Raw genomic sequence first — 12,097 nt, 5'->3', positions numbered from 1 at the left:
ACTTGGTGTCAACATCATGGCTTCAATTACAGTACCTCATTAAGAGCAGTGTGACTGACTACTGCATAAAAGTTGGTTGACTGATCCTCAAACGCTATTATTAGTTGTTGAGTTCAGTTGAGGTCCCATAATGCCTACCGATACCTTGCCAAGGGTACCAGAGGCTACTTTGTGATGCCAATTAACATTATGTTGCTGTATAACTTTATGTTGCTTTATTTCCCATTTATCCCAATGCAGAAGGAAGGAGAACATGGGCAGGGGGCAGAAGACCTAATCAGGCAATTTTAAATCAAGCCAAGGGGGGGATCAGTTTTGGGTACTTTAGCACCAGATTATTGTGCTACAGAAAAAAAAGTGCTCAAAGCTCCTGCAAGCACCCCATGCACTATTACCCTTATTGTGTAAGGGAGGCCCATACCTGCTGCCCTTTAGATGTTGCTGAATGAGACCCCCAAGGGTTGCTATGAGTTTGTAATGCATCAACACAAGGGTGGCAGGTTTGGCATCCTGGGAAATCTATCTTTATTGGTTGTTGTTACAATCAGCTACACTCAGTGTGAGACGCGCATTTTACAAGAGTGGTGAGTGTAAAACTTGAGCATCTGGAAGTGGCCATATAATGGCAGTACATCATTCCCACTCATGCACATAATTACTCACTAGTAAAACTAATTAGTCCCTTATTCTGTTTGTATGGCCCCTAACCTGAGCATAAGCCACGTGCTGAGTGGTGCCCCTGTACACATATATTTTATAGGATAGTGTCATGAATAAAGAAATTATCTAACTCATGAATTTCTTTATATTTAAGAATATCATTCACTATTAGAACCACATGGCAGACTGAACTTGACCCTGCTGCTCCAAGGATGTCTTAAAAATTGGTTACTCATCAAAGAATGTTGGAAGTTGCAGTCCATTAACATTCTCTGTTGTCAATGTCCCTGCTGGAAACCATCTGGCTAATTTTGTTCTTGTCTCTCTTGTTCTTTATTACTACACTCCTGACCACTATGACCTCTCTACATGTCCACATTCCTTCTCCACTCTCTGAGACCTTTACACAGCCAATCCCTGATCTCCATGTTGGCTCTACATCTCTAATATACTCTTCCTTGCATGCCATTTCCATGTCTCCACATTCCTTCCCTGGCCTCTCCTCATCCTCAAACTCCATGCCCTCCAAGTCTCCACATTTCTCTCTTCATCTCCATGTCCTCTCTACATCTCCACGCTCATCATAATAATTATAATTTATTTATGTAGTACTAGCATGTTACTCCTTCCCAATCTACATGCCCTCTTAACATCTCCACAGTTCTCCCCTGATCTCTACACCCTTTTCATGTCTCCACACTCCTTCTCCAATTTTCATACAATCTCCACCTTCCTGAATGCCATCCCTGATCTTCATGCCCTCCCCACAATTCTTCTCCAATCTCAGTGCCCTCTGTTAGTCTCCACATTCCTCTGTGTCCTCTGCACATATCAACACTCATCATCATATTAACATGCTACTACTTCCCGAATCTCCATGCCCTCTCTATAATCCTCCTCTGATATCCATGCCCCCTCCATGTCGCCACCCTCTTCCTTCAAGCTCTATGCCAGGATTTGTGACATTCAGTCAAATGCCAAGATCAAACGTCCCAACCGTCCTGATTTTCAAGGGACAGTCCTGATTTTAACAGCTGAGCCCACAGTCCCGAATTCTTATTGAAAAGTCCCTTATTTCCCTTTGATCTTTTGCACTGAACCCCAAAAAGATACAAAGTTAAATAAGTAGGCTTTTGGCAGAGAGCCAAGAATACTCAATGCCTGCACTTAGATACAATTATAACTAATAAGCTAAACAACTCTCTTGCAGCTTGAAGGGCAATTTCACCTCTATTAGCCAAACTGTAACAACACATAAAACAAGACCCTAAACCCCCCCAGAAATGTGTTCAAACTTGACATAATCTTCCAAATAGGAGTCATACTTAGGGGTGTGTGGTCACAAAAATGGGCATGGTCAAACATTTTCACTGTGCATAGCGCAGCATTTCTTTTTGTCCCTGTTTGCATTTTCAGATGTTGGGAGGTATGCAAGATGCGTGTGAGAATGAATTTAGATACAGCAAATAACATTTTATCCTTGTTCTACTCTGCTCTAATTGCAAAGGCCCAGGGCTCTTGGGAACAAAGATTTAGTGTTGAATTTTATAAACAAACTAAAATAAATGTAGTTTGGTTACCCCAGTTTTGCTCCTCTGTGGTTCAGATTAGGATCTGGTTCAGTATTTCAGCTATTTATGTGGAGGCATCAGTGCTCTGCCAAGTCCATAAATTATGGATTTTGTGCTTTGCCTACAATTTTCATACCAATGGGTATGTTTCCTACATGCCAGTTCACAGCCCCCTCCCTTGTGTTTACTTGGATACCAGAGACGCCATAGTCCCAAAGCAGTTCCCCACCTCAGTCCAAGTACGGCGTGTGCCGGCTTTTGTGCTTTTTCCATTACTGGGATTTAGCACATCATCTGTACGCAAGTTAATTCTCCTTATACCCGCCTGTAAAGTGAAACAGATGTGTTACTGTGATGTCAGTGAATTGCTTTCTGCACGGCTGGACACAAATAAACAGCGGCTGCAGGAACAATGTGTCAAAATACTATTTATGGATCTCTTCAAATATAAATAAATACATCTGGGGGAATGGGATGCTTTGCTACTTGCACAGATCATCTAAATAGCAGCCAGGAGCGGACAGGAATGGAGGTTACAAGGAGGACGTGAGCAGATGACTTCCAAAATGGCATTTCTGAGACAAAGCATGACCAGATGTGTGTAATTTACTGGGCAAGTCTGCCTTGTCCATATAGTAATGCACCATAAAACATTTAGACACCAGTAGGGTTTAAGTAATAACAGGGACATGTCAGGAAATTACAAGATACAGGTATGGGATCCCTTATTTGGAAACCCGTTATCCAGAAAGCCCATCTCCCATAGACTCTGATTTCCTTTTTCTCTGTAATAATAAAACAGTACCTTGTACTTGATCCCAACTAAGATATAATTAATCCTTACTGGGGGCAGAACAATCTTATTGGGTTTAATTAATGTTTTATTGATTTTTTGTAGACTTAAGGTATGGAGATCCAAATTATGGAAAGACCCCTTATCCGGAATACCCTTGGTCCTGAGCATTCCGGATAACGGGTCCTATACCTGTATTTGGAAAGTCAAGATAAGGATTCATGGAACTGGTTCCAAGTAGCAGCTATGGGCATCACATTGACACACACACACAAGGAAACACATGCTAGGGGCAATTTAAAGGTCCCTGGGGCCCCTGCATATCCCCCCTATTCCTCGTCTCCCCCAACCAGGGTATGGACCTGCTCCACCATAACTGACCTCAAAAAGTTCTGCAGGGGGGGTTGGCAGCCACCATGTGAAACTGCACCAAAACAACCAAGTAAGAAAATGGAAGGAAAGATCTGATTGCTGCACTAGTACATTGGTTGTTGCACTGGTACAATTATTATTATCTCTCCATGCTACAATTATGCACCTATCTCAACACTGTGACTATAATGCCACTTTAATAACAGCTCAGATACCAAAGAATTCCTATCCTTGAAATATCCTGATTTGATTTATCCAAGGAAACTGTGGCGCTGCCGTGCTGAGTGTATTTCCAACCCTCCCCAGAGCCTGTCAGGAAGATAAGATAAAAGTAATAAAGGTCAGAATGAGCCAATCGGAACAGGATGGGCTGGGGGGATTCCTTCTGTTTCTGGAACACAGACAAACAGGAAACATTATTATTGTTTGTTTGTTTAAGAGTGAATGAGCGGTGACTGCTAAGGGCGCAGGTAGGGATATGGCAATCTCTTTTATTTATTTATCTAATCAAAATATTAGTAATTTTGCATTTTTTTTTCAATCAGCCTGAGGTTTTTGCCTTGCCAGGCAGCCACTCTCTCTCCTGGCTAGCTTCCTTATCACCTCCCATAGGACTCCCATTGTGTTAGAATTTGTGCTGAGAACAGGATGACAGAATAGGGTTAAGCAAAGCAGCCCAGTGGCATCATTGGTGGTGTGGCCAGCTGACCATAGCTGTAAATGGCACTCTTCCAAGAAGTGATAGTTCCTAGGTGCTCGCATAGTCTGAATAGAGAGATCTATGGTAGTACAGGAATTACCTTGTATTAAGCATAATTCTTCAGGAAAACCTGAGGGTGCAGTGGACCTTTAACTGCACGTAAGACAGATGGAATCAGTAAAAGAACATTCTAGTTTCTTACTGTCCCCAGTTTTATATACATAATGTTAAGAGACTTCACCTGACATGATACCCGAAACACCCCCATATATAATCCAGAACAGGGGCAACAGTGGCCAAATGCTCCTGATGGAGTAAGACATAAATTTGAATTGGAATAAATCTGGAATAAATATGTCATACTGCAGAAGGAAACCCACGCCAACAAGGTGAGAACATACAAACTGCCTGCAGAGAATGTCCTGGCTGGGATTGAACCCGAGACCCCAAGGCTGCAAATCACGGTACCAATGAATCCATAAAGATCAATATTTATAAAGCATTTTTGTAAAACACCCAGGAAGGAACTAAGGCAGTATTGAAAGGTATAGTAAACTTTGCCATTCAAGCTGCCATTATATTAATGCTCCCTGTCAGTGTCTGTTTCCTTTCATAGAAGTTTGGAAATTTGATACTACGAGAGAAATTCTTGGTCTTCAGTTCTTGGCAAGGACGTAAGAACCACAGAGCTCAAGACACAGCAGGAAATGAAGAATTCGACTATATATATATATATATGAAACAGCCGGCATGCGTTATATATAGTGTGCCACAAGTTAGCACCTTTATTAAGACATACCTTTTCCATATACATTTATGTACAGTCACAACTGCATGATGGGGCAGGCGTCATGGATAAGTATGTCAGAAAAATGTAAATTTGATTAAACGAACACAGAAAAAAGTCTTAAACCCTTTGAGCCTCAAGACTTGTTTCTATATCCTTGTATTAAAGTGTACCCCTAGTGCTTAGATGGTCCCTTAATGTCATGCGACTCTCGCTAAAGAGCAACAAAGGTGGGACCCCATACAAGTTTGACCTGTTAAGCCTTTATACCCCTATGGAGGCTGCCTAGGACATAGCTACATAGATCTTAGAGATCTGAGCAATGCAATGCAGCATACTGGGTGTACATTATACTTCTCTCTTAGCCAAGAAGGAATTAGAGGGAATATTGCTCCACAGTGCCCCGCTCATAGTGCCCCCACCAGTTGCACCCTAGGCATATGCCTCTGCTTCCTTCCCCTACTTCTGGCCTACAAGCTGAGCTAATCCTTTGGGTCATGGGCCAAAGATCGGATTATAATGCATGTCTGAGCAGACCTGTTGGGAGGTGACCACATCAACAGTCTGAGGTTGTACTCACCCAACAGGATATTCTAACCTGCAGATAATTATTTGGCCAAAGTTTAGTCAAATATGAGCTCATACAAGGACCACCAACCTGTCAACTCAGTGTAGAGGGGCCAATTTGGCATATATCAGCCCATGTATGGGCAGCTTAAGAGCCATGCAAGAAGAATCCACTGCCAATACACTGACCAGAATAAGAACACATCCCTCCCTTTTACCCCCATAACTGGTCCTTGACCCCCAGCAGTACATTCCCTTTAACTAGAATATTTCGGAAGACCTTCCCTGTGATTAGACCCTGGGAACTGGATTTCGCCCCAGCTGCTCCTGCCGCACTTCAGCTCTCATAACAATAGTTTTTTTTTCCATTGCGGAAACTGCACTTGGTTGTTTAGAGATCTGAGCAATGAGGTTTTTTTTAGCCTGGCTATAGGAAGTGACTTTATACAAGGATACCCAAGACACAGAACTTAATTAACTCCAAGAGCGCCAGTGACTGGAAACAATCTTAAATATGGAATATAGAAGAAGAACTGCAAAAACGGTAAATAATACATATACAGGTACAGGACCCGTTATCCAGAAAGCAGAAAACATCAATTAAACCCAATAGGATTGTTTTGCATCCAATAAGGATTATTTATATCTTTGTTGGGATCAAAATATAAGGTACTGTTTTATTACTACAGAGAAAAAGGAAATCAGCTTTAAAATTTTGTATTATTTGATTAAAATGGAGTCTTTGGGAGACGGGCTTTCCGTAATTCGGAGCATTCTGTATAATGGGTTTCCGGATAAGGGATCCCATACCTGTACTGCCATTAATACGCAAGAGCAATGAATATCCTGTAAATAATCGGTGGTTAGTGATGCCATCAGTTATACAGGTATGGGACCCGTTATCCAGAATGATCAGGAATTGGGGCTTTCCAGATATGGGGTCTTTCCGTAATTTGGATCTCCATATTAGTAAAAAATAAACATTAAAACATTAATTAAACCCAATAGGATGGTTTTGCCAATAAAGATAAATTATATCATAGCTGCGATCAAGTACAGGGTACTGTTTAACTATTACAGAGAATAAGAAAATATTTTTTTTAAAATTAAGAGTTATTTACTTATAATAGAGTCTATGGGAGATGGAACTTTCTGGATAAACGATAACGTATTTCCAGCTAACGTATCCAGTGACTTGGTGATATCACTTGTGCCACATTTCTCACGGAAACATGTATATCTTAATGTTAATGTCTCCCTATTTCAAAAAATCATAACTCCTCATGCCTATTTATGGTTACGGGCCTCCCTGGTTACATCATTTCTACATAAATGTCGCTCTCTGATGTCAGAGACTTATATAAGACAAATATAAGGATATATTTTATAGATGATGCCGCTTCCCATCTGTCCATCCTCCTGCATGTACCCAGCAACTGCCCCTAGTTTTCACATCCACACTCAATTTGTATAGGTACTAACAACCCCTTAACACCCAAACGGAGACCATATCAGCTTCCTACATCAGGAAAACTTGCACATTATATTGGTGAAATGTACAAGTTCTAACACATATACCCCTATATGTAATACAAGGCACAACATTTGCCCCCCAGCAACCAATAAGAGGAGACCTGTAAATGCTACCTGCTGATTGGTGGCTATGGGTTACTGCACCTGGGCAAACTCAGTATCTTTATTATTACAGAGATGCACAGAACAAACTCTGTAGCTGCTTTGTCTGTCTGGAATCACCCGGGCAGCTGCATCGTACATGTGGTGGAGGATTCTCTGCAGTGCAAAAAAACACTTTGTTACACAGGTATGGGACCTGTTATCTAGAATGCTAGGGGACTGGTATTATTGTTTTGCCTCCAATAAGGATTAATTATATCCTACTTTGGATCAAGTATGAGGTACTGTTTTATTGTTACAGAGAAAAAAGAAATTGCTTTTAAAAATGTACATTATTTTATTATAATGGAGTCTATATGAGATGATCCTCCCATAATTCAGAGCTTTCTGGATAAGGAGTTTCCGGATAAAAAATCCTATACCTGTACAATCCCCTGCATCACTTGGAGAACAACCAGAGCTTGGAAAGTGCACTCAGAGGGGCCAGAATTGGACACAGTGTAACTATAAATCCTTCGGGATTCTATAACAAAACAACTCCTACAAACACAGTATGAGGCCAATTTATCCCTTATTTGGACAATGTTAAACTCAACAGTAACTATTTGAATTGTTTCACCCAGCATGATGTGTACTGGGGACTAAGGATTTGGGGGGTGCATGGAGCTGTTGCTGAGCTGCACTGTATACTAACCCCCAATAAGAAATGAATGTGTTCGACAAATAAGAGCAGCCAGGGAAGTTTAAACTACATAACAAAATAGCATTTTTTTTTCTTGTTATTTATAACTTCCAAAAATTTGATTATGGTCCACAGCCTTCACTTGAACATTCTAAAAGAAACCTCAACACTAGTCCAGAAGAGATGAACTGGGCGATTAGCAAGCCATGGAATGTTCCACCCCCTGCCAGACCTTCATTCCTACTAAACATTACTGCTACCGCCAAGCCTTAATTCCCAAAATGACTTTAGGCAGAGCCAAAACTCACATCAGTACACAGCACGTCGGATTCTGGCTGCGCAGTACAGCAGATCTGCCATGGAAATAGACAGTGACTTGTTGCTCAGACATCTCAGGAAAACATTGCAACTGCCCGAGACAACCAAACTTTCCATGCAAAAAGTTTCCCCACTTAGTGTAACATTATACAAAGCTTCAAGGACTGACAGACTACTCACAAATATGTAGACAGGCAAAGGGTTACTATACAACCCAAAATAAAGGGCCAAATCTAGACATGAGTTTTTATGCTAATGTGGGGGCCAGGAGTAAAAGTATTATGAACCATATGTACTCATATTCCCCTGCACGCGTGTAGGGCTGTGTGGTCAAGGGCAAAATTGTCTGTATGGGCCACCACCATTCAATATAGTAGGGCAATCCAACTTGCAGCCCTCCAGCTGTGGTTAAAGGGATAGTTTGCCATTAAATTAACTTTTAGCATGATGTAAAAAGTGCTATTCTGAGACAATTTGCAGTTGGTGTTCATTTTGCTTTTTGTTCAGCAGCTTTTCAGTTTGGAATTTCAGCCACTATCTGGTTGGTAGGGTGCAATTTAACATCCAGACAGTGGTTTGAAAGAGATACAGGGTTATGAACACAGGCTAAATAGAAAGATAAGTAATAAAGAGTAAAAATAACAATACAATTGTAGCCCCACATAGCAATAGTTTTGGGGCTGCTGGGGTTATAACCCCCATTTAAAAGATGGAAAGAGTCTAAAGAGAAAGGCAAATAATTCAAAAACTAGAAAAAATAAAAAATGAAGACCAATTGAAAAGTTGCTAAGGATAGGCCATTCTACAACATAGTAAATGTTAACCTGAACTACCCCTTTAAATACTCCATATTGGATGCAGCTGGAGACTGCATGTCAGACAGCTCTTATATTAAGGGTCGCTGACCCCGACTTGCCTTTCTATATACACAGTCCTTTCCCAGAATAAAAGAGATAAATCATTAGGGTAGAATGGGATTCTTTGCTTCCCTTCTGCATACTACCCCTCAATCTTCAGGGCCCCCACAATATTTTGGAGGTGTGGCAGTTGCCCCTTATAAAAACATCTGCCCTAGGGCAGACTTATATAAAGTGCGCAGTCTGAATGGTTACACTACACGACATGGCTAAGAAGTAATCTGTGTAGTCTGCAGCATGCATGTATTTAGCCATGGGGGATGTGGGGAAAATGTGGGGCAAGAGGGCAGTTTGGCTGATGAGAGTTGCATGAAAGTGTTACAGAATAATAACATGGGACATAAGTGCAGAATTCCTGGGGAGCAGAGCTAACAATCATTATTCTGCTCTATCCCCTGAGCCACAGCAGGGATGTGTTTTTCTGCTTCCCAAAGAAGTTCTGCAGAGGCTGAGGTGTTATCACCAGGTGGGACAGTGTAAGACTTAGTTCAGGTTCCCCCATTTAACCACAAAGGAATAAAGAATTGACCCATCCTAACTACTTGCTCGCCATCCTGGTATAGACCCCCCCCCCCCCATACAGAGCTTTCGCACTTACCTAGCTATCCCGCTGTAGGTTAGAGTCGCACAAAGAGAGATGGAGATCAGTCCACTTTGAGTTCCAGAGGGGGGAATCTTCTCACTCACAGCGCGGCGGGATGATCTGCTGTAATTCCTCGGCTCTGAGTTCCCAAACTCTTTCTGTTTCCTTTACTCCCCTCTGTCAGCTCAGTGCACTGTCTGCCAGCGGAGGGGGGCTGGTCCTGCACTGGTCATGTGACCCAGGGAGTGGGTAGGTGAGGGTCCTGAAGGAAATGAGAGGGAGGGGGGTGCAGCCTATGGGGGGAACGCTAATGGGAACAATATGTGGCTGGAGGGGAAAGAATGCAGTTTCTTTTTGTTTGCCAGTTGTACCGAGTCAGCTCAAAATTCCCCTAAATTGGGCTTTTCCTATCAGAAACAGTCCCCTGGTTGTCAGGCATTTGCCTGTGGTCCCTTGGGCGCCAGGCCGTTGCCCTGTGGTCCCTTGGGTGCCAGACAGTTGCCCTGTGGTCCCCTGGGTGCCAGACAGTTGCCGTGTGGTCCCTTGGGTGCCAGACAGTTGCCCTGTGGTCCCCTGGGTGCCAGACAGTTGCCGTGTGGTCCCTTGGGTGCCAGAGTCCCTTGGGTGCCAGACAGTTGCCGTGTGGTCCCTTGGGTGCCAGACAGTTGCCGTGTGGTCCCTTGGGTGCCAGACAGTTGCCGTGTGGTCCCTTGGGTGCCAGACAGTTGCCGTGTGGTCCCTTGGGTGCCAGACAGTTGCCATGTGGTCCCCTGGGTGCCAGGCAGTTGCAGGGTGCAGATAGGAATAGGGCTAGGAGGGAACAGCACAAACTTGGACTAATAAAACCCCAATGGTGTATTTATTGGTGTTATCATTAACTGGCAGGGAATTGGTGTTTTTATATTATTTCCAGCTGTACTGTATGTGGGTGCAGCGGTACATTGGGTGCTCCACTATGAAGGTGGTGGCCATACACCAGCTGGGCCAATTTCTACTTTATTCCCCAGCCATTTGCGCACCAGCTTTCTTCTGGGTGCCATGCAGCCATGTTTCCCTGCCAAGGTCGGTGCAGGGGTAATTGGGAGGGATGGAACATGGTGGAGCCCTACAAGAAAGCACCCTGGGATATTACACTTATTGTGTCATATAGGCACTTGCGTGGGCCACAAGATTAGCAATTTGACTACCAGGGTTGCTGCCCAAGTATTGGCACCCAAACAGGGTTTCACCTTTAGCTTTCCTTTCATTTTATTACTTCTGGATTGTAGAAGGAAGGCTCTGAACTTGTGCACTGAGTGGAATTGAACATCTAGTTGCCATGGTTACCGTATAGGAAACACTTTGATCCCATTAGTGCATAAGCCCCAAGTTGCTCCCTCGAGCCCCCCTCCTGACCAAACATCGCACTGGTACTGACACAGGGGGCGCTTTGTCACCCACCTGATTTCCAGCTGAGCGAGCAGCAACATTGGATTCACCTGAATGGTAATCGGCTGGACCCACGTGGTGCAGTTATGGGGGAACCATGCACAACTGTTTTTGTGAGATAACTTTTTGGCCCCTAAGTTATAAAGTGTGGGTCCCAACAATTAACAATGAATTCATTGGGCAGGTGCATACGCAGCAGTGTAAACTCAGCATGTGCCCACCCAGATGCACACAGGATACTTAGCCAATCAAATACAACAGAGCTGTCCAACTTCTCTGGTACCACCGGAACTTTTCTGGCCTATGTGCTGGAGGGCCGATAATGGATGCCAAATTTGAACACTCCCCTTTTTTTAAAAAAAAAACACACCCACTTCAAACCACACCCATGTTATCACAAGAGCTTTTAAGATCATATCCACATTAATGGTGGTAGCGCACCCATCACTCATACAGTATGTGAAAAAAGTTTATAATGTCATATTAAGACATAACCTTAAATCCATATGGCTCCTCCTCCCCTGTGGGTAGCACAGCAACCCCCAGCATATAATTACAAACCTTAGAGAACCCCTAACTCTCCAAATGCTAACAAACTCCCAGAACAGACCCCTGCCAGGTCCTCCTCCCCTTGGTGGTATAGAGCAGGCAGAGTATGGCACACACAGGCAGCATATGTCAGGCAGAGTATAGCACACACAGGCAGCATAGGGCAGGCAGAGTATGGCACACACAGGCAGCATATGTCAGGCAGAGTATAGCACACACAGGCAGCATAGAGCAGGCAGAGTATGGCACACACAGGCAGCATATGTCAGGCAGAGTATAGCACACACAGGCAGCATAGGGCAGGCAGAGTATGGCACACACATGCAGCATAGGGCAGGCAGAGTATGGCACACACAGGCAGGGTAGGGCAGGCAGACTATGGCACACACAGGCAGGGTAGGGCAGACAGAGTATGGCACACACAGGCAGCATAAGGGCAGACAGAGTATGGCACACACAGGCAGCATAGGGCAGACAGTATGGCACACACAGGCAGCATAGGGCATGCAGAGTATGGTACACACAGGCAGTGTAG

The 12,097-nt window shown here is 43.5% G+C and overlaps 1 protein-coding gene across 2 annotated transcripts in view; it reads right to left on the bottom strand.

Annotated features, from left to right (window-relative positions):
- The window catches only part of tspan4 (tetraspanin 4), a 42,815-nt gene extending 32,992 nt beyond the window's left edge, over nt 1-9,823 (bottom strand). The window contains exon 1 of one of the 2 annotated variants that reach the window (XM_012966569.3): nt 9,601-9,823. The gene's annotated coding sequence lies outside the window, so the exon portion shown is untranslated. 2 annotated transcript variants of the gene reach the window in all.
- Nucleotides 9,824-12,097: the final 2,274 nt, after the last annotated feature.

This window comes from Xenopus tropicalis, chromosome 7 (assembly GCF_000004195.4).
Source record: "Xenopus tropicalis strain Nigerian chromosome 7, UCB_Xtro_10.0, whole genome shotgun sequence".
NCBI lineage: Eukaryota > Metazoa > Chordata > Amphibia > Anura > Pipidae > Xenopus > Xenopus tropicalis.
Note: the sequence above shows the minus strand (reverse complement) of the source record. Positions and strands in the feature narration are given on the sequence as shown.